Source organism: Hordeum vulgare, chromosome 1H (assembly GCF_904849725.1).
Source record: "Hordeum vulgare subsp. vulgare chromosome 1H, MorexV3_pseudomolecules_assembly, whole genome shotgun sequence".
NCBI lineage: Eukaryota > Viridiplantae > Streptophyta > Magnoliopsida > Poales > Poaceae > Hordeum > Hordeum vulgare.
Window position 1 is genome coordinate 200,392,908 of NC_058518.1, and position 22,207 is coordinate 200,415,114.

Sequence of the window (22,207 nt, forward strand, 5' to 3'; positions counted from 1 at the left end):
CAGCTGATGGCAAAGGCCTTTGCCTTCAGGCAGCTGATAGCAAACGTGCCATGTGGCACCCAGCTGTGCAACCTGGGCAACAGCGGCTGACCATATGGGCTCTTTGTCGTCTGCTGTCTCGGAAGGCTGACGGCACAGTGATAGGGAGGCAGACGGCAAAGAGTTTGATCCCTGCGCTGGCCCAACTCTGTGCTGGCCCACAGAAGCAGACGACAAAGAGCAGGAGGGAGGCAGATGACAAAGAGAGGGAGGGAGGCAGACATCAAAGATAGGGAGGAAGGCAGACGACAAAGAGAGGGAGTAAGGCAGATGACAAAGCCTGCGTTAGCCCTAACGGAGGCGTTTCCTGTCGACTGCCATCTAAGCATGTTTTCCATCTGCTCTGTGCCGGAGGCTGACGGCAAAGACCTTTGCCGTCCGCTTAAGGTAGACTGACGGCACAGAAGGTGATATGCCGTCGACAATAGTCGTAGGAACATTGCCGACAGGAGGCTGACGACAAAGACCTTTGCCTTTGGTGGATCACCTCTTTGTCGTCCGTTATGGTAGACGGCAAAGAGTCTGATTCTTGTAGTGATTAGTACTCCTATACCACCCGCCACTAGTGCAAAGGCTTTTGATATTAATGATGCATTGCTGAATCTTGTCATGAAAGTTGAATTTTTGGGAAGTCCTAATGAGGATCCCGCTTCACATCTTAATACGTTTGTTTAACTTTGTGATATGCAAAATAAAAATGATATTTATAATGATATTTTGAAATTAATATTGTTTCCTTGTTCACTAAGAGATAAACCTAAATCTTGGTTTTCATCTCTACCACGTAATAGTATTGTAACATGGGATAAGTGTAAAGATTCTTTTATTGGCAAGTAGTTTCCTCATGCTAAGATCTTCTCCCTTGGAAATTAAACAAGAATTTCAATCAACATGATCAAGAAAATATTGCACAAGCTTGGGAGAGAATGAAATTGATGTTAAGGAATTGCCACAGTCATGGTTTAGACTTATGGATGATTATCAAAAACTTCTATGCTCGACTAAACTTTGTTTCTAGAAATATTCTAGATTCTTTTGTAGGTGGTACCTTTATCGATGTGACCTTAGGAGAGTCCACAAAACTTTCAGACAACATCACGACTAATTATTCTTAATGGCATACCGAGAACGCTCCAACATGTGAGGAGGTAAATTATGTTGAGGAAATCTCTACTTTGAGTGAAAAATTCGATGCTCTTATGAATTTGCTTGCTGATAAAAACACTCATGTTGATCCCAATGATATGCCCTTGTCTACTTTGACTGAATAAAATAATGACACTATTGATGTGAACTTTGTCTTGCGAAATAATTTCAACAACAATGCTTATAAAGGTAATTTCAATTCTTGGTCGTACCCCGGTAATTCATGTCATAACTATGGTAATTCTACTACAAATACTAATACAATTTCCTCTGATCTTGAGAACACAATTAAGGAATTCATTAATTGTCAAAATGTTTTTGATACTATTGTAGAAGAAAAATTGCATGTTCTTGATACATTGGCTAAAAACATGGATAGAAATGATCTTGATGTAGAAAATCTTAAAAGCAAAGCTTTACCTCCTAAGAATGAATTTAATGAGACTATTAAATCTATCCAAGTTTCTATTAATGGAAGTAAGGAGAGAACTGCTAAGTTGAAAGGCAAGCGGGAGTTCCCCGAAAAAGCTCTTCCACCATGTTTTGATCGGAATCAGGATGAAGATCTTAACTGATTGGTACTTCTCCTATTGAATCTTTGTTTACTTCTTTCAATATTAATGATAATGGGACTGTATATTAGTAAACTCAAATTAAGGAGTATCCCGTTTGCTTCGAGGGTGATGATTTTGATGGTAAAACTAAAAAAGTGGGTTCGGAGAGGTCAAAACTTTCACTAGTGATGTGCCCACTATATTGGATTAAAAGGACTCTAATTATCATAATTTTCTTTAGTAGAATATATTTCCTTACTGCAATCCATTATTATCTCACTCAATGCTTATGAACAAAACAAAGATTTTACTCAACATATAGTTGAAGTTGTGGTAAAAGCTTATGATAAGAAACTTGAGCTTGAAGTTTCTATTCCTAGAAAGTTGCATGATGAGTGGGAGCCAAATAGCATTAAGATAAATAAATATGAATGTGATGCTTTGTGTAACCTTGGTGCTAGTGTTTCAACTATACCTAAATCTTTTTGGGATGTGCTTGGTCTCACTAATATTCAAGAGTTTTCCCTAAACTTGCATCTTGCGGATCTACCATTAAGAAACCCGTAGTTAGAATTAATGATGTGCTTATCGTTGCAAATAAAAATTATGTGCCTGTATATTTCATTGTGCTTGATACTGATTGCAATCCTAATTGTCCCCGTTGGAAATATACCCTAGAGGCAATAATAAATTGGTTACCATTATATTTCCTAGTTCATAATAATTCTCTATTATCCATGCCATAATTGTATTAATTGGAATCTGTAATACATGTGTGAATATATAGATCGCAATGTTTCCCTAGTGAGCCTCTAGTTGGCTAGCTTATTGATCAATGGATGATCATGGTTTCCTGATCATGGACATTGGATGACATTGATAACGGCAACACATCATTGGGGAATGATGTGATGGACAAGACCCAATCTTGTATAGCTCTAGATCGTGTTGTTCGTCTGTTAAATCTTCTATAATGTCAAGCATCATTTCGTTAGACCATGAGATTGTGCAACTCCTGGATACTGTAGGAATGCTTTGTGTGTATCAAACATCACAACATAACTGGGTGATTATGAAGGTGCACTACGGGTATCTCCAAAAGTGTCTGTTGGGTTGTACGAATCGATATTGGGATTTGTCACTCTGTATGACGGAGAGGTATCTGTGGGCCCACTTGGTAATCCATCATCATATTGAGCTCAGTGTGACTAAGGTGTTAACCACAGGATGATGTGTTATGGAACGAGTAAAGAGACATTCCAGTAACGAAAATGAACAAGGTATGGGGATACCGATGATCGAATCTCGGGTAAGTATCATACCGATAGACAAAGGGAATTGCACACGGGAATTATTGAATCCTTGACATCGTGGTTAATCCAATGACATCATCGTGGAACATGTGGGAACCAACATGGATATCCAGACCACGCTGTTGGTTATTAACTGAAGAGGTGTCCCGGTCATGTCTGCATGTTTCCCGAACCCATAGGGTGTACACACTTAAGGTTCGATGATGCTAGGGTTATAGGGGAATAGTGTATGTGGTTACCGAAGGATTTTAGGAGTCCCAGATGAGATCCCGGACGTCATAAGGAGTTCTAGAATAGCCCAAAGGTAAAGATTGATATATATATATTAAGTCCTATTTTGGTCACCGGAAAATTTTCGGGCTCATCGGTAGTGCACCGGGAGTGCCGGGAGGGTGCCGGAGGACACCCACGAAGGGTGTTACGACCAAAGGACTTCATGGGCTCTTAGAGGAGGTGGACCAGGCTTTATTGGGATTGGCAAGGCCTTCCCTCAAGGCCCATGCAGCGAGGGATAAAGAGATAAGGCAAAAGAGGATTTAAAAGGAAGGAATCCACCTCCCTTGTGGGAGGTGGACTCCTCCCTAGCTCGGCCGAGCCTTTCCTCTTTGGAGGAGGGGCCAAGGTAGCCCTTCCTCTCCATCCACCTATATATACTTGAGGTTTTGGCCCTTTTGAGACACACAATTGATATCTCCACAGCGTAGCCATACTCATCCTCCTCCTCATCCTCTATAGTGCTTAGCGAAGCTCTGCCGGAGTACCACGTAGCTCCACCGTCACCACGCCATCATGCTGCCAGAGCTCTCCCTCAACCTCTCCTCCATCCTTGCTGGATTAAGGCGTTGGAGACATCACCGGACTGCACGTGTGTTGAACACGGAGGCGCCAATGTTCGGCACATAGATCGGATCCACCGTGATATGAATCGGTGCGAGTACGACTCCATCAACCGCGTTCTAGTAACGCTTCCGCTTAGCGATCTTCAAAGGTATAAAGATGCTCTACAACCTCTCTCATTGCTGGTTTCTCCATAGATAGATCTTTGTATGGCGTATGAATTTTTTTGAAATTACTATGATCCCCAACAGGGGTATCAGAGCCAATGTTCTATGCGTAGATTCTATGCACGAGTAGAACACAAAAGTTGTGGGAGCTGATTTTGTTAATTGCTTGTTGTTACTTGTCTTATCTTGATTCGGCGGCATTGTGGGATGAAGCGGACCGGACCGACTTTACACCTACTCTTACGTGAGAATGCACTAGTTTTTGCTAGCGGGTGTATGTCTCTCCCACTTTAGTCGGATTAGATTCCATGAAGAGGGTCCTTATGAGGGGTAAACAACATTGGCATAACAATGTTGTGGCTTGCACGTAAGTGAGAAATGTTCTTGCTAGAAACCCTAACCGCCTACGTAAATCTTGCAACAACAATTAGAGGATGTTTAAATTGTTTTTGCAGGGTATGCTATGTGATGTGATATGGCCAAAAGGATGTGATGTTACATATGTGATGTATGAGATTGATCAAGTTCTTGTAATAGGACTCACGACTCGCATGTCGATGAGTATGTCGACCGGCAGGAGCCTTAGGAGTTGTCTTAATTTATTGTATGAAATGCAACGCTATGTTGATTACTTTACTTTATCACTAACGGTTAGCTATAGTAGTAGAAGTAATAGTTCGCATGACGACTCCATGGAGACACAATGATGGAGATCATGGTATCATGCCGGTGACGACGATGATCATGGTGCCCCAAAGATGGTGATCAAAGGAGCAGGAGATATTGGCCATATCATGTCACTATATGATTGCATGTGATGTTTATCATGTTTTACATCTTAATGCTTAGAACGACAGTAGCAAAGAGAAGACGATCCCTCATTAAAATTTCGAGATATGTATTCCCCGAATTATGCACCGTCTTGAAGGTTCGCTGTTTCGAAGCACCACAATGTCGGGGATATATCCCGCAGTGTAACCCGACTTGAAGTATGACCCGCCAAGGACTTGGCGTTTCACCGACGATTCAACAGTGACCTGGCGGGCGACTCATACTTAACCCCACATGCGACTTAGATAAATGACGAAGGCCCAAGGCCCGACGTACACCCTCGCATGAGGCGGCTCATAGAGAGGCTAGGAGGGCTGGCTCACAAGAGAAGGCCCAAGAAGAGGAGAGACTCCCTCACAAAGGAAACAAGACCCAGATTTGGATTCAAGAGAGACTAGTCCTATTCCTACTCCTAGTAGGACTCTACATGTAAACTTACCCCTTCCACCTATATAAGGAGGGGTAAGGCGCCCTAAGAGAGACAAGATTCACAACTTAGGTCTAGAAAAGAGAAATCATGAGATAGACAGATTAGACATCCGCGAGATTAGAGATGGCGAGTCTGCACCCTTATAATCGAGATCATCATCTACATCAATGAAACACAAGAAGGACATAGCCTTTTACCTCAGTCCGAGGGGGCGAACCGGGGTAAATCCGCGTCTCTCGATTCCGACCAACCCCTCTCAAGCTGCCACATAGCTGCGATGGCCTCACACCTAAGTTCTCTCACGAGGACATCTGTCATGACCAAACCATGACAGTTGACACCCACCATGGGGCTGATCGCACAGTGGAATTTTGTTCTTGAAGGGATCTGTACTGGGGATCGAGAAGATTGCGTTTGGTTGTATGAAGATAATCCGGCACTGAACAAATTGCGTAGGACAACCCGCCGCTGTCAAGAAAATCTCCAAGATGGACATGAAAACCGTCAAAAGAACTAGCTGCAAGTTCCGTCGAGACCGACAGTATTCGGGTCAACATGATCAACTTTTCTTGGCAGCTTCCAGCAATCCATCAAGTCGTGTTCGCTATGTCCTCACCCGGGGAAAATCATTAAGATGATCCATCAAATATAATGGAGCACACGATGATGGAGGAGCTCAGTTTTCCGGATCTATGCTTACACGGCGGTGCATCTAGCACTTCCAGGTCACGATTCGAGTTGGTCTCGCCCTTCCTTTCCTCCAGTGTCATGCATCTTGTGCCGGTTCGGTCCGCCGCACGCATCGAGCCACCACGATCTCAGCCTCGCCACCACACCTACTGCCTTGGCGCCGCCGTGCCTCACCTCGCGCTCCTACCTTGTGCCACGCGTTGCTCCTACCTTGTGCCACGCGTTGCTCCTACGTGCGGTGGCCCCCCGCACTCCTTGCCGTTCGTCCGGCCCCGGCTTCGATCCGACGATCTTCCCGCCGCGTAACTCCACCTGGCGTCTGTTGCTCTCTGCCCAACCGCCTGCGCCTGCCCGCCGCTCCACCACACCGTCGGCTTCATGGTTCATTCACAACAATCAGCAGAAGAAGGTGCCGCTGATAATCAGGCATTAATGGAAGGTGAAGATTAGGAAAAGCTTGCTTGGATGCTATCCTACATCACGTATCTCCAGTCCTTGTTGGCAGACAACAATTTCATGTCCAAGCAGAAAGGAAAAGAAAAACAAACTACGCCATCTGTGGACCAACGATCGTGCAGGGTGTGCACCGCAAGTTGTTGCTGATGATCATAAAGCCAGAACTCAAAAATGAACCACCAGATGCTGTCAGATAGCTGATGATTCTCAGAGTTGTCCGGTCCAAACAAAGGAGAGGGGGCTCATTCAAGGTGTTGGTCGTCTCCTCCTTGTGGAAGTATAATCGCTGCTCGGTTGTTGGAGCTGGATATAATAAGAAGATCAAACTGAGCCGTGTGCACCACATGTGTTCAACATACAAAGGAACCGATCGGCCAAAGCTTGATGGATTTGTGGTTATTGATTACATGTGAAGGTCATTACATGGTCAAACTATTGCTCGTATTATTCCACCATCAATATATATTGTTGCATCTGTCATTCAAAAAATATCAGGTGATTTTTGTCCAGTCTGTTCTTTTACTATATATTAAATTCTTTCGAGAACAGTTACTTTTGGCTTGTAATATTTTACTATGCAGGACAATTGTTCATTAAAACATGGTGTCATATCGCGAGTACAAAATCTCGTGTCAATCAACGTCATGGGCGACTCACCATCTGGGCCGATTTACAATGTCGCGGCCAACTCTCACGTCCGCGCGATCAATGCCACTTACAATGACGCGGTCAGCTTTCACGTCCGCGCGACTAAGACAACTTATAAGACATCGTCTCGGCGATATATCAATCCGTCGTGTAGTGTATGCCAGTGCGAGCCGCCCAACAAACGCGCCTGAGCCGCCGTCCCCGCTGCCTGGTTTATATAAAATATGTCAGAAGATTTTATGACGCCCATCCGTGAAAACACATCACGACAATTAATCCTCGGATATGGAGCCCGTGCCAATATTATCATGCACCCGCGCCACATTTTTCCAAGGGAAGCGTGCAACTCGCCGCCTTCGTGGTGCGATCTACATCAACTTGACGCGGCTGATTTGCCATCCGCACCAGCTTAGATATGACGCGGACAACTTTCACGTCCGTGCAACCAAGACGGCTTACAACGATGTGGCCAACTCTCACGTCCGTGCAACCAAAGCAGTTTACAACGTCGCGATCGATTCTGGAGTCTGTACCTAATCGCCAAACAACTCTCGCATTCAACTCAACCCGCTAGTGCAGTGCTTGCCTGTACGAGCTGCCCAACAGACGGAAGCAAGTTGCCGCCCCCATGGTCTGGTTTACATCAACCCGTCGGTGCAGTGCTCGCATGTACGAGCCACCCAACAGACGGACGCAAGTCGCCAACCCCATGGTCCGGTTTATACCAACCCACCGGTGCAGTTCTCGCTCAAACTAATCGCCCAACAGGCGGATGCAAGACGCTGCCATCACGGTCCGGACGACATCAACATATCGGTACAGTGCTCACTTATATGAACCGCCCTACAGACATGCGCAACCATCAAACATTATACCGGCTTATGTCAAAATCAAGTATGGAGACTCTCAAGCCGCCTCCTTGAGTTGACTTAAGACTCGGGGGCTACATGGACATGGCTCGGCAGACTCAACTGGGATGAATAATTCAAGAACCCCGGGTCATTACAGGGAAATTAAGCCGGTCTCGGGGGCTAATGCCTCATTGACAAAATGGTTTAAAGATCGCCTAAGAAGACAAGTCTCCATGAAGCGACCGCCCAAACATGGGTGCCAGACCTTATTGGCGGATGATTCATAAGCCGTCCAAGCATGGACGCTATCAGTATCAATGAGCATAAGTCGCCATGCTGCACTTATTTCAAAACTAGCTACTGGTAAGTCAAACAGTACCAAAGTTGCCACATTGCACGGTTCAAACATGGGCGCCTTATATGGTTTTGAGGATTAAGCCGACTTACTTGGGGGCTACTAGCTCCCAGGTCGTTTTGCAGTATGAGTGTATACGCTTCTGCAATCCTATGTCTGGCTTTTCCCTAATCATAGGTCACTTGGGGGCTTCCACTCACTGAGTTCAGCCTGAATACCCTCTTGGCTACCGAAAAATTAACGCATTACAAATGGTTATACTTGACTATGTGTTGGAAAAATTGCCCTATGGTCCCATCTACTCTTGGCAAGTCAATCCGCTCTTGGACCCTGAACTTGCCTTGGTTAAAACATGAAAGGTACTGGCAACAGCCAACACATGGAAAATAGACAAACCATTGGTTCACTAAACCTGCTTCATTGAAGCCTGACTCGCGCCTGATGAGCTGTTCTAAATAATTCAGGCTGTTGCAAAAGCCTTCTTGGGGTAACACTAGAGTTTTGCAAACTCGTCTTGTCCTGTCGCGACTCATCGAGCCGATGAATTTTATGATTATCTTTGTGGCACTGCCATAAAGTTTTCATAAAAAGTTTTATAACTCGTCGCGACTCACTGAGCCAGCCACCGTGACTCACTGAGCCGGCTTATCCTGTTTTAGGCACCACTAGAGCCTTGAGAGCTCGTCTTACCCGCCGAGACTCACTGAGTCGGCTATGGTGTAACCAACACTATTCTGTCATATACATGCATCATCTTGCATTGCATCGTGCATCATACATACATATCATGCCAGTCTTCAAACAGGGTCAAAGCATAAATTCCTGCAGGTGCAAATTAATCTTTGAATAGCTAATTTGACTGGATTTTCATCATGGTTTATCATAACCAGTGTTAAATGATTGGGGTTTTTAAGATAGCTAGGAAGAATTGACTATTGTCGAAGAGCCGCCCTATCACATATAATGCCGAGTCATCTGATTGACCGGCCCTTGGATTTCTTCAAGTTGTGCTCTGTTGTAAACTACAACACTTATGGATTTCTCAAACATATGGATTTCTCAAAGGATATATTTTCCGGGTTACATTGCAAACCACAGTCAAGGATTTCTTTTATCACAAAGGCATCATCAGCTCACAGAGTGGATATATTTTTATTCTACAATGGGAGGAATAGTCCCGAGTCCCTGCAGGCATACAACCCGGCACTTGGGGGCTACATTATTCAAATCAAGATTACGTCAAAGTATGAATGTCCCATGTCGCTGCAAGCATGCACCATGACACATGGGGGCTAATGCAAACTGCTCTTCCAAATCATCACATCATCATCAGACCCGGCTACCTCAAGGTGATAAGTAGGCCCTGAGGGCTACATATCGCTCTTTATTCAAGTATGGATTCAAGGAAGCAACGACTCATCATTTTTATAATGACCCGGTCCTTGGGGGCTACTGTTGGGGAACGTCGCATGGGAAATAAAAAATTTCCTACGCGCACGAAGACCTATCATGGTGATGTCCATCTACGAGAGGGGATGTGTGATCTACGTACCCTTGTAGACCGTACGGCAGAAGCGTTAGTGAACGTGGTTGATGTAGTGGAACGTCCTCACGTCCCTCGATCCGCCCCGGGAACTATCCCGCGATCCGTCCCACGATCTAGTGCCGAACGGACGACACCTCCGCGTTCAGCACACGTACAGCTCGACGATGATCTCGGCCTTCTTCATCCAGCAAGAGAGACAGAGAGGTAGATGAGTTCTCCGGCAGCGTGACGGCGCTCCGGAGGTTGGTGATGATCTCGTCTCAGCAGGGCTCCGCCCGAGCTCCGCAGAAACGCGATCTAGAGGTAAAACCGTGGAGATATGTGGTCGGGCTGCCGTGGCAAAGTTGTCTCAAATCAGCCCTAAAACCCCACTATATAGGAGGGAGAGGGGGAGCCTTGCCTTGGGGTCCAAGGACTCCCAAGGGGGTCGGCCGAGCCAAGGGGGAAGGTCTCCCCCCCAAAACTGAGTCCTACTTGGTTTGGAAGGTGGAGTCCTTCTTGCCTTTCCCACCTCCTTCTTTTTTTTCTTTTCTCTTTGATTTTTCTTCCAATGCGCATAGGGCTCTTTTGCGCTGTCCCACCAGCCACTAAGGGCTGGTGCGGCACCCCCAATGCCTATGGGCTTCCCCGGGGTGGGTTGCCCCCCCCCCCCCCCCCCGGTGAACTCGCGGAACCCATTCGTCATTCCTTGTACATTCCCGGTAACTCCGAAAACCTTCCGGTAATCAAATGAGGTCATCCTATATATCAATCTTCGTTTCCGGACCATTCCGGAAAGCCTCGTGACGTCCGTGATCTCATCCGGGACTCCGAACAACATTCGGTAACCAACCATATAACTCAAATACGCATAAAACAACGTCGAACCTTAAGTGTGCAGACCCTGCGGGTTCAAGAACTATGTAGACATGACCCGAGAGACTCCTCGGTCAATATCCAATAGCGGGACCTGGATGCCCATATTGGATCCTACATATTCTACGAAAAGCTTATCGTTTGAACCTCAGTGCCAAGGATTCATATAATCCCGTATGTCATTCCCTTTGTCCTTCGGTATGTTACTTGCCCGAGATTCGATCGTCAGTATCCGCATACCTATTTCAATCTCGTTTACCGGCAAGTCTCTTTACTCGTTCCGTAATACAAGATCCCCCAACTTACACTAAGTCACATTGCTTGCAAGGCTTGTGTGTGATGTTGTATTACCGAGTGGGCCCCGAGATACCTCTCCGTCACACGGAGTGACAAATCCCAGTCTCGATCCATACTAACTCAACGAACACCTTCGGAGATACGTGTAGAGCATCTTTATAGTCACCCAGTTACGTTGCCACGTTTGATACACACAAAGTATTCCTCCGGTGTTCGTGAGTTATACGATCTCATGGTCATAGGAACAAATACTTGACACGCAGAAAACAGTAGCAATAAAATGACACGCTCAACATGCTACGTCTATTAGTTTGGGTCTAGTCCATCACGTGATTCTCCTAATGACGTGATCCAGTTATCAAGCAACAACACCTTGTTCATAATCAGAAGACACTGACTATCGTTGATCACCTGACTAGCCAACTAGAGGCTTGCTAGGGACAGTGTTTTGTCTATGTATCCACACATGTATATAAGTCTTCATTCAATACAATTATAGCATGGATAATAAACGATTATCTTGATACAGGAATTATAATAATAACTATATTTATTATTGCCTCTAGGGCATAATTCCAACAGTCTCCCACTTGCAATAGAGTCAATAATCTAGCCCTCACATCATCATGCGAATTACATTGTAATAAATCTAACACCCATACAGTTCTGGTGTTGATCATGCTTTGCCCATGGAAGAGGTTTAGTCAGCGGGTCTGCTACATTCAGATCCGTGTGCACTTTGCATATATTTACGTCCTCCCCTTCGACGTAGTCGCGGATGAGGTTGAAGCGTCGTTTGATGTGTCTGGACTTCTTGTGAAACCGTGGTCCCTTTGCTAGGGCAATGGCACCCGTGTTGTCACAGAACAAGGTTATTGGATTCAGTGCGCTTGGCACCACACCAAGATCCATCATGAACTGCTTCATCCAGACACCCTCCTTAGCCGCCTTCGAGGCAGCCATGTACTCCGCTTCACATGTAGAATCTGCTACGACGCTCTGCTTGGAACTGCACCAGCCTACCGCACCCCCATTATGAATAAATACGTATCCGGTTTGCGACTTAGAGTCGTCCGGATCTGTGTCAAAGCTTGCATCGACGTAACCTTTTACGGCGAGCTCTTAGTCACCTCCATACACGAGAAACATCTCCTTAGTCCTTTTCAGGTACTTCACGATATTCTTGACCGCCGTACAGTGATCCACTCCTGGATTACTCTGGAACCTACCTGCCATACTATGGCCAGGCTAACATCCGGTCTAGTGCACAACATTGCATACATGATAGAACCTATGGCTGAAGCATAGGGGACAGAGCGCATATGATCTCTATCCTCATCAGTTGATGGGCACTGAGTCTTACTCAATCTCGTACCTTGTAAAACTGGCAAGTACCCTTTCTTGGACTGTTCCATTTTGAACCTCTTCAAAACTTTATCAAGGTATGTGCTTTGTGAAAGTCCTATCAGGCGTTTTGATCTATCCCTGTAGATCTTAATGCCTAGAATGTAAGTAGCTTCTCCTAGGTCCTTCATAGAGAAACTTTTATTCAAGTAATCCTTTATGCTCTCCAAGAACTCTACGTTGTTTCCAATCAGCAATATTTCATCCACATATAATACTGGAAATGCCACAGAGCTCCCACTCACTTTCTTGTAAATACAAGATTCTCCAACCACTTGTATAAACCCAAATGCTTTGATCACCTCATCAAAGCGTTTGTTCCAACTCCGAGATGCTTGCACTAGTCCATAAATGGATCGCTGGAGCTTGCACACCTTGTTAGCATTCTTAGGATCGACAAAACCTTCGGGTTGCATCATATACAACTCTTCCTTAAGGAAACCGTTAAGGAACGCCGTTTTGACATCCATCTGCCAGATTTCATAATCGAAAATTGCAGCTATTGCTAACATGATTCTGACGGACTTAAGCATCGCTACGGGTGAGAATGTCTCATCGTAGTCAACTCCTTGAACTTGTGAAAAACCATTTGCCACAAGTCGAGCTTTATAAACGGTCACATTGCCGTCAGCGTCCGTCTTCCTCTTAAAGATCCATTTGTTCTGAATAGCCTTGCGGCCCTCAGGCAGTTCCTCCAAAGTCCACACTTTGTTCTCATACATGGATCCTATCTCGGACTTCATGGCTTCTAGCCATTTGTTGGAATCTGGGCCCACCATTGCTTCTTCATAATTTGCAGGTTCATTGTTGTCTAACAACATGATTGACAAGAAGGGATTACCGTACCACTCTGGAGCAGCACGTGGTCTCGTCGACCTGCGTGGTTCGACAGAAACTTGAACCGGAGTTTCATGATCATCATCATTAACTTCCTCCTCAACCGGCGTCGCAACGACAGAGGTTTCCCCTTGCCCTCCTCCACCATCCAGAGGGATGAGAGGTTCGACAACCTCGTCAAGTTCTATCTTCCTCCCACTCAATTCTCTCGAGAGAAACTCCTTCTCGAGAAAAGCTCCGTTTTTAGCAACAAACACTTTGCCCTCGCATTTGAGATAGAAGGTGTACCCAACTGTCTCTTTTGGGTAACCTATGAAGATGCACTTTTCTGCTTTGGGTTCCAACTTTTCAGGATGAAGCTTTTTGACATAAGCATCACATCCCCAAACTTTAAGAAACGACAACTTTGGCCTTTAGCCATACCACAGTTCGTATGGTGTCGTCTCAACGGATCTTGATGGTGCCCTATTTAAAGTGAATGCAACTGTTTCTAATGCATAACCCCAAAATGATAATGGCAAATCGGTAAGAGACATCATAGATCGCACCATCTCTAATAAAGTACGATTACGACGTTCGGACACACCATTACAGTGTGGTGTTCCAGGCGGTGTCAACTGTGAAACAATTCGACATTGTCTTAAGTGAGCACCAAACTCGAAACTCAGATATTCACCCCCACGATCAGACCGTAGGAACTTGATCTTCTTGTTATGATGATTTTCAACTTCACTCTGAAATTGCTTGAACTTTTCAAATGTTTCAGACTTGTGCTTCATTAAGTAGACATAACCATATCTACTCAAATCGTGAGTGAAGGTGAGAAAATAACGATATCCGCCGCGTGCCTCTATGCTCATCGGACCACACACATCGGTATGTATGATTTCCAACAAGTCACCTGCACGCTCCATTGTTCCGGAGAACGGAGTTTTAGTCATCTTGCCCATGAGACACGGTTCGCACGTGTCAAGTGAATCAAAGTCAAGTGACTCCAAAAGTCCATCTGCATGGAGTTTCTTCATGCGCTTTACACCAATATGATCTAAGCGGCAGTGCCACAAAAATATGGCACTATCATTGTTAACTCTAACTCTTTTGGTCTCAATGTTATGTATGTGTGTATCACTATCAAGATTTAATATGAACAATCCTCTCACATTGGGTGCATGACCATAAAAGATGTTACTCATAGAAATAGAACAACCATTATTCTCTGACTTAAAAGAGTAACCGTCTCGCAATAAACAAGATCCAGATATAATGTTCATGCTCAACGCAGGCACTAAATAACAATGATTCAAGTTCATAACTAATCCTGATGGTAACTGAAGTGAAACTGTGCCGACGGCGATTGCATCAACCTTGGAACCATTTCCTACGCGCATCGTCACTTCATCTTTCGCCAGCCTTCGTCTATTCCGCAGTTCCTGTTTCGAGTTGCAAATATGAGCAACAGAACCGGTACCGAATACCCAGGCACTACTACGAGAGCCGGTTAAGTACACATCAATAACATGTATATCAAATATACCTGATTTTTCTTTGGCTGCCTTCTTATTAGCCAGATACTTGGGGTAATTGCGCTTCTAGTGACCCATACCCTTGCAATAGTAACACTCTGTTTCAGGCTTAGGTCAAGCTTTGGGTTTCTTCGTCGGATTGGCAACAGGCTTGCCGCTCTTCTTTGAATTACCCTTCTTACCTTTCCCGTTTCTCTTAAAACTAGTGGTCTTATTCACCATCAACACTTGATGCTCTTTACGGAGTTCAGATTCTGCGACTTTCAGCATCGCATACAACTCGCCGGGAGACTTGTTCATCCCTTGCATGTTGTAGTTTAACACAAAGCCTTTATAGCTTGGCGGCAGTGATTGAAGGATTCTGTCTGTGATAGCTTCTTGCGGGAGTTCAATCCCCAGCTCAGCTAGACGGTTTGAGTACCCAAACATTTTGAGCAGATGTTCACTGACAGACGAGTTCTCCTCCATCTTGCAAGCATAGAATTTATCAGAGGTCTCATACCTCTCGATCCGAGCGTTCTTCTGAAAGATAAACTTCAACTCTTGGAACATCTCAAATGCCCCATGACGCTCAAAGCGATGTTGAAGTCTCGGTTCTAAGCCATACAAGACTGCACATTGAACTACTGACTAGTCCTCCTTACGTGCTAACCAAGCGTTCTTAACATCCTGATCAGCCGTAGCGGGTGGTTCATCTCCTAGCGCAGCATTAAGGACATAATCCTTCTTCCCATCTTGTAAGATTAGCTTAAGATTACGAGCCCAGTCTACAAAGTTGCTTCCATCATCTTTCAACTTAGCTTTCTCTAGGAACGTATTAAAATTCAGGGTGACTGTCGCGTGAGCCATGATCTACAACACAAATATATTCAAAGTGGACTTAGACTATGTTCAAGATAATTAGAGTTTAACTTAATCAAATTACTCGCTAAACTCCCACTCAAAAAGTACATCTCTCTAGTCATTTGAGTGGTTCATGATCCACTTACACTAGCTCAAGTCCGATCATCACGTGAGTTGAGTATAATTTCAGTGGTAAGCATCCCTAAGCTAATCATATCATCTATATGATTCATGATCGACCTTTCGGTCTCATGTGTTCCGAGGCCATGTCTGCACATGCTAGGCTCGTCAAGCTTAACCCGAGTGTTCCGCGTGCGCAACTGTTTTGCACCCGTTGTATGTGAACGTTGAGTCTATCACACCCGATCATCACGTGGTGTCTCGAAACGACGAACTGTAGCAATGGTGCACAGTCGGGAAGAACACAATTTCGTCTTGAAATTTTAGTGAGAGATCACCTCATAATGCTACCATCGTTCTAAGGAAAATAAGGTGCATAAAAGGATTAACATCACATGCAATTCATAAGTGACATGATATGGCCATCATCACGTGCTCCTTGATCTCCATCATCAAAGCACCGGCACGATCTTCTTGTCACCGGCGCCACACCATGATCTCCATCAACGTGTCGCCATGGGGTTGTCGTGCTACTCATGCTATTACTACTAAAGCTACTTCCTTGCAAAATAGTAAACGCATCTGCAAGCACAAATGTTAGTTATAAAGACAACCCTATGGCTCCTGCCGGTTGCCGTACCATCGACGTGCAAGTCGATATTATCTATTACAACATGATCATCTCATACATCCAATATATCACATCACACCATTGGCCATATCACAACACAAGCATACCCTGCAAAAACAAGTTAGACGTCCTCTAATTTTGTTGTTGCATGTTTTACGTGGTGACCATGGGTATCTAGTAGGATCGCATCTTACTTACGCTAACACCCTAACGGAGATATATGAGTTGCTATTTAACCTCATCCAAGGACCTCCTCGGTCAATTCCGATTCAACACAACTTGGAGAAACTGACACCCGCCAGTCATCTTTCAGCAACGGAGTTACTCGTAGCGATGAAACCAGTCTCTCGTAAGCGTACGAGTAATGTCGGTCCGAGCCGCTTCGATCCAACAATACCGCGGAATCAAGAAAAGACTAAGGAGGGCAGCAAAACGCACATCACCGCCCACAAAAAACTTTTGTGTTCTACTTGATAAGACATCTACGCATGAACCTTGCTCATGATGCCACTGTTGGGGAACGTCGCATGGGAATCAAAAAATTTCCTACGCGCACGAAGACCTATCATGGTGATGTCCATCTACGAGAGGGGATGTGTGATCTACGTACCCTTGTAGACCGTATAGCAGAAGCATTAGTGAACGCGGTTGATGTAGTGGAACGTCCTCACGTCCCTCGATCCGCCCCGCGAACTATCCCGCGATCAGTCCCACGATCTAGTGCCGAACGGATGGCACCTCCGCGTTCAGCACACGTATAGCTCGACGATGATCTCGGCCTTCTTGATCCAGCAAGAGATACGGAGAGGTAAATGAGTTCTCCGACAGCGTGACGGCGCTCCGGAGGTTGGTGATGATCTCGTCTCAGCAGGGCTCCGCCCGAGCTCCGCAGAAACGCGATCTAGAGGTAAAACCGTGGAGATATGTGGTCGGGCTGCCGTGGCAAAGTTGTCTCAAATCAGCCCTAAAACCCCACTATATATAGGAGGGAGAGGGGGAGCCTTGCCTTGGGGTCCAAGGACTCCCAAGGGGGTCGGCCGAGCCAAGGGGGAAGGTCTCCCCCCCAAACCGAGTCCTACTTGGTTTGGAAGGTGGAGTCCTTCTTCCCTTTCCCACCTACTTCTTTTTTTTTTCTTTTCTCTTTGATTTTTCTTCCAATGCGCATAGGGCTCTTTTGGGCTGTCCCACCAGCCCACTAAGGGCTGGTGCGGCACCCCCAATGCCTATGGGCTTCCCTGGGGTGGGTTACCCCCCCTGGTGAACTCCCGGAACCCATTCGTCATTCCCGGTACATTCCCGGTAACTCCGAAAACCTTCCGGTAATCAAATGAGGTCATCCTATATATCAATCTTCGTTTCCGGACCATTCCGGAAACCCTCGTGACGTCCGTGATCTCATCCGGGACTCCGAACAACATTCGGTAACCAACCATATAACTCAAATACGCATAAAACAACGTCGAACCTTAAGTGTGCAGACCCTGCGGGTTCAAGAACTATGTAGACATGACCCGAGAGACTCCTCGGTCAATATCCAATAGCGGGACCTGGATTCTCATATTGGATCCTACATATTCTACGAAAATCTTATCGTTTGAACCTCAGTGCCAAGGATTCATATAATCCCGTATCTCATTCCCTTTGTCCTTCGGTATGTTACTTGCCCGAGATTCGATCGTCAGTATCCGCATACCTATTTCAATCTCGTTTACCTGCAAGTCTCTTTACTCGTTCCGTAATACAAGATCCCCCAACTTACACTAAGTCACATTGCTTGCAAGGCTTGTGTGTGATGTTGTATTACCGAGTGGGCCCCGAGATACCTCTCCGTCACACGGAGTGACAAATACCAGTCTCGATCCATACTAACTCAACGAACACCTTCGGAGATACCTGTAGAACATCTTTATAGTCGCCCAGTTATGTTGAGACATTTGATACACACAAAGTATTCCTCCGGTGTTAGTGAGTTATACGATCTCATGGTCATAGGAACAAATACTTGACACGCAGAAAACAGTAGCAATAAAATGACACGATCAACATGCTACGTCTATTAGTTTGGGTCTAGTCCATCACGTGATTCTCCTAATGACGTGATCCAGTTATCAAGCAACAACACCTTGTTCATAATCAGAAGACACTGACTATCGTTGATCAACTGACTAGCCAACTAGAGGCTTTCTAGGGACAGTGTTTTGTCTATGTATCCACACATGTATATAAGTCTTCATTCAATACAATTATAGCATGGATAATAAACGATTATCTTGATACAGGAATTATAATAAAAACCATATTTATTATTGCCTCTAGGGCATAATTCCAACAGCTACATATTGCCGCTCAAGGTTACATCATCAGATTTACAAAGTCCTGCTCATTATTGCATAAATACTCGGCCCTTGGGGGCTACATCGTATGATGTTTTATTTTCAAAGGAGAAGAACTTGGAAGTCCCGAATCGCCGCAAGCAATCGACCCGTCACTTGGGGGCTACACTATTTAGATCATAATTTCTAAAGTCCCACGGTGCCGCAAGAAAGACAAGTCGGCCCTTGGGGGCTATAGCACTAAGTTTTTCCACAGATCAAGAGGTTCAAATTGAAAACCCGGCTCATCACACACTGATGACCCAGCCCTTGGGGGCTATAGGTAATATGGATATATCAAAAAATTGAAGAGCACATTTCATTTCATCATGGAGGTGAAGTATTAGGAGACCGGCTTAAAATCACACGGATTTCTTTATTTCCAATAATTCGATATAGTCAATTGGAGTTCAGTTGTTTGATGTGGCATCACGAATAATCATGACCCACCATTAGCAATCATGACCCGCCATTAGCAATCATGACCCGCCATTAGCAATCATCACCCGCCATTGTCAATCATAACACGCCGAAGCAAGAGAAGCCGGTTCAACATTGTGTGGATTTCTTATTCCCCAAATTTTCTTCAAGCCAAAGCATTGAAGGATGACTCAATGGCATCTGTATTTTATTGCCAACAAGATGATTTTGAAGACGACTCGTTATTATGAAGAAGAAACCCGGATTTTTCAAGGAGCCACTTCAGTAAATAAAGCCGGCTAGAGGAGCAAGCCGGTTCCTTAACATATTTATTATTCTTATTAGAGGAGCTTACCATGAAGAAATTCAAGCTAACCTGGGGGATAATGTCGAGGATATACCCCGCAGTGTAACCCGGCTTGAAGTATGACCCGCCAAGGACTTGGCGACTCACCCGCGATTCAGCAGTGACCTAGCAGGCGACTCATACTTAACCCCACACGAGACTTAGATAAATGACGAAGGCCCAAGGCCCGGCGTACACCCTCGCATGAGGTGGCTCATAGAGAGGCCAGGAGGGCCGGCTCACAAGAGAAGGCCCAAGAAGAGGAGATACTCCCTCACAAAGGAAACAAGACCCGGATTAGGATTCAAGAGAAACTAGTCCTATTCCTACTCCTAGTAGGACTCTACATGTAAACTTACCCCTTCCACTTATATAAGGAGGGGTAAGGCGCCCCAAGAGAGACAAGATTCACAACTTAGGTATAGACAAGACAAATCATGAGATAGACAGATTAGACAGCCACGAGATTAGAGGTTGCGAGTCTGGACCCTTGTAATCGAGATCATCATCTTCATCAATGAAACACAAGCAGGACGTAGGTTTTTACCTCAATCTGAGGGGACGAACCTGGGTAAATCCGCGTCTCTCGATTCCGACCAACCCCTCTCAAGCCGCCACATAGTTGCGATGGCCTCACACCTAAGTTCTCTCACGAGGACATCTGCCGTGACAAAACCAGGACAGTTAGCTATAGTAGTAGAAGTAATAGTTGGCATGACGACTCCATGGAGACACAATGATGGAGATTATGGTGTCATGCCGGTGACGATGATGATCATGGTGCCCCGAAGATGGTGATCAAAGTAGCAAGATGATATTGTCCATATCATGTCACTATATGATTGCATGTGATGTTTATCATGTTTTACATCTTATTGCTTGGAACGATAGTAGCAAAGATAAGACGATCCCTCATTAAAATTTCGAGATATGTATTCCCCTAAGTATGCACCATCTTGAAGGTTCGCTGTTTCGAAGCACCACATTTTGATCGGGTGTGATAGATTCTAACGTTCGGATACAACGGGTGTAAGCCAGTTTAGACATGAAGAACATTTAGGTTGACTCGACGAGCCTAGCATGTATAGACATGGCCTCAAATATGGTAGACCGAAAGGTCGAATATGAGTCGTATGGTTGATACGATCAACATGGAGATGTTCACCATTGATGACTAGTCCATCTCACGTGATGATCAGACACGAGCTAGTCGACGTGGATCATGTATCACTTGGATGACGAGAGGGATGTCCATCTAAGTGGGATTTCATTAGATGAACTTAATTATCATGAATATAGTCAAATATCTCTTTGCAAATTATGTTGTTACTTGCGCTATAACTCTACGTTTTTGTATGTTCCTAGAGAAAACTTAGTTGAAAGGTGATAGTAACAATTATGCGGACTGGGTCCATTAACTGAGGATTGTCCTCATTGCTGCAAACAAGGCTTATGTATTTAATGCATCACTCGGTGTGATGAACCCTAAACATCGTCTGTAGATGTTACGAACATCTGACATTCACGTTTTTTAAAACTACATGATAGTTCAGTGAATAATGCTTAAACGACTTAAAATTGAGGCGCTAAATATGTTTTAAACGTCGCGGAACATACGAGATGTTCCACGAGATGAAATTGGGATTTCATCCTCGTGCCCTTGTTGAAAGGTATGAGACCTCCGACAAGACTTTAGGGAGAAGAGCTCAATCGTTGAGCATGTGCTCCGATTGTGTGAGTGCTATAATCGCTTGAATCAAGTGGGAGTTAATCTTCCAGATGAGATAGTGATAGTTCTCCAGAGTCACAGCACCAAGCTACTAGAGCTTCATGATTAACTATTACATATGAGGGATATATATGATGATCCTTGAGCTATTCGCAATGTTTGACACTGCGAAAGTAGAAATGAAAAGGAGCATAAATAGTGGATGGTTTGTAACCGCTAGGTTCAAGAAGGGCAAGGGCATGAAGGGATACTTCATTAAATGGCAAACCAGTTCCTACTCTAGTGAAGAGAACCAAGATTGAAACCAAACCCGAGACTAAGTGCTTCTGTAATGAGGGGAACATTCACTGAAGAGGAACTACCCTAGATGCTTGGTAGATGAGAAGGCTGGCAAAGTCAACAAAAGTATATTGGATATACATGATATTGATGTGTAGTTTACTAGTACTCCTAGTAGCACCAGGGTAGTAGATATCGGTTCGATTGCTAAGTGTTAGTAACTAGAAATAAAAGCTACGGAATAAACAGAGTCTAGCTAAAGGCGAGGTGACGATGTGTGTTGGAAGTGTTTCCAAGGTTGATATGATCAAACATCGCACGCTCCCTCTACCATCGATATTAGTGTCAACCCTAATTAATTGTTATTTTGTGTTTGCATTGAGCATAGACATGGTTGGATTATGTTTATGGCAATACGATTATTCATCTAAAGAGAATAATGGTTATTCTGATTACTTGAATAATACGTTGAATGGTCTTGCACCTAAAATGAATGGTTTATTGAATCTCACTCGTAGTGATACACATGTTCATAATATTGTTGCCAAAAGATACAAAGTAGTAATGATAGTACCACTTACTTGTGGCACTGCTGCTTGATTCATGTTGGTATAAAATGCATGAAGAAGCTCCATGCTGATGGATCTTTGTACTCACTCAATTTTGAAACGTTTGAGACATGAAAACC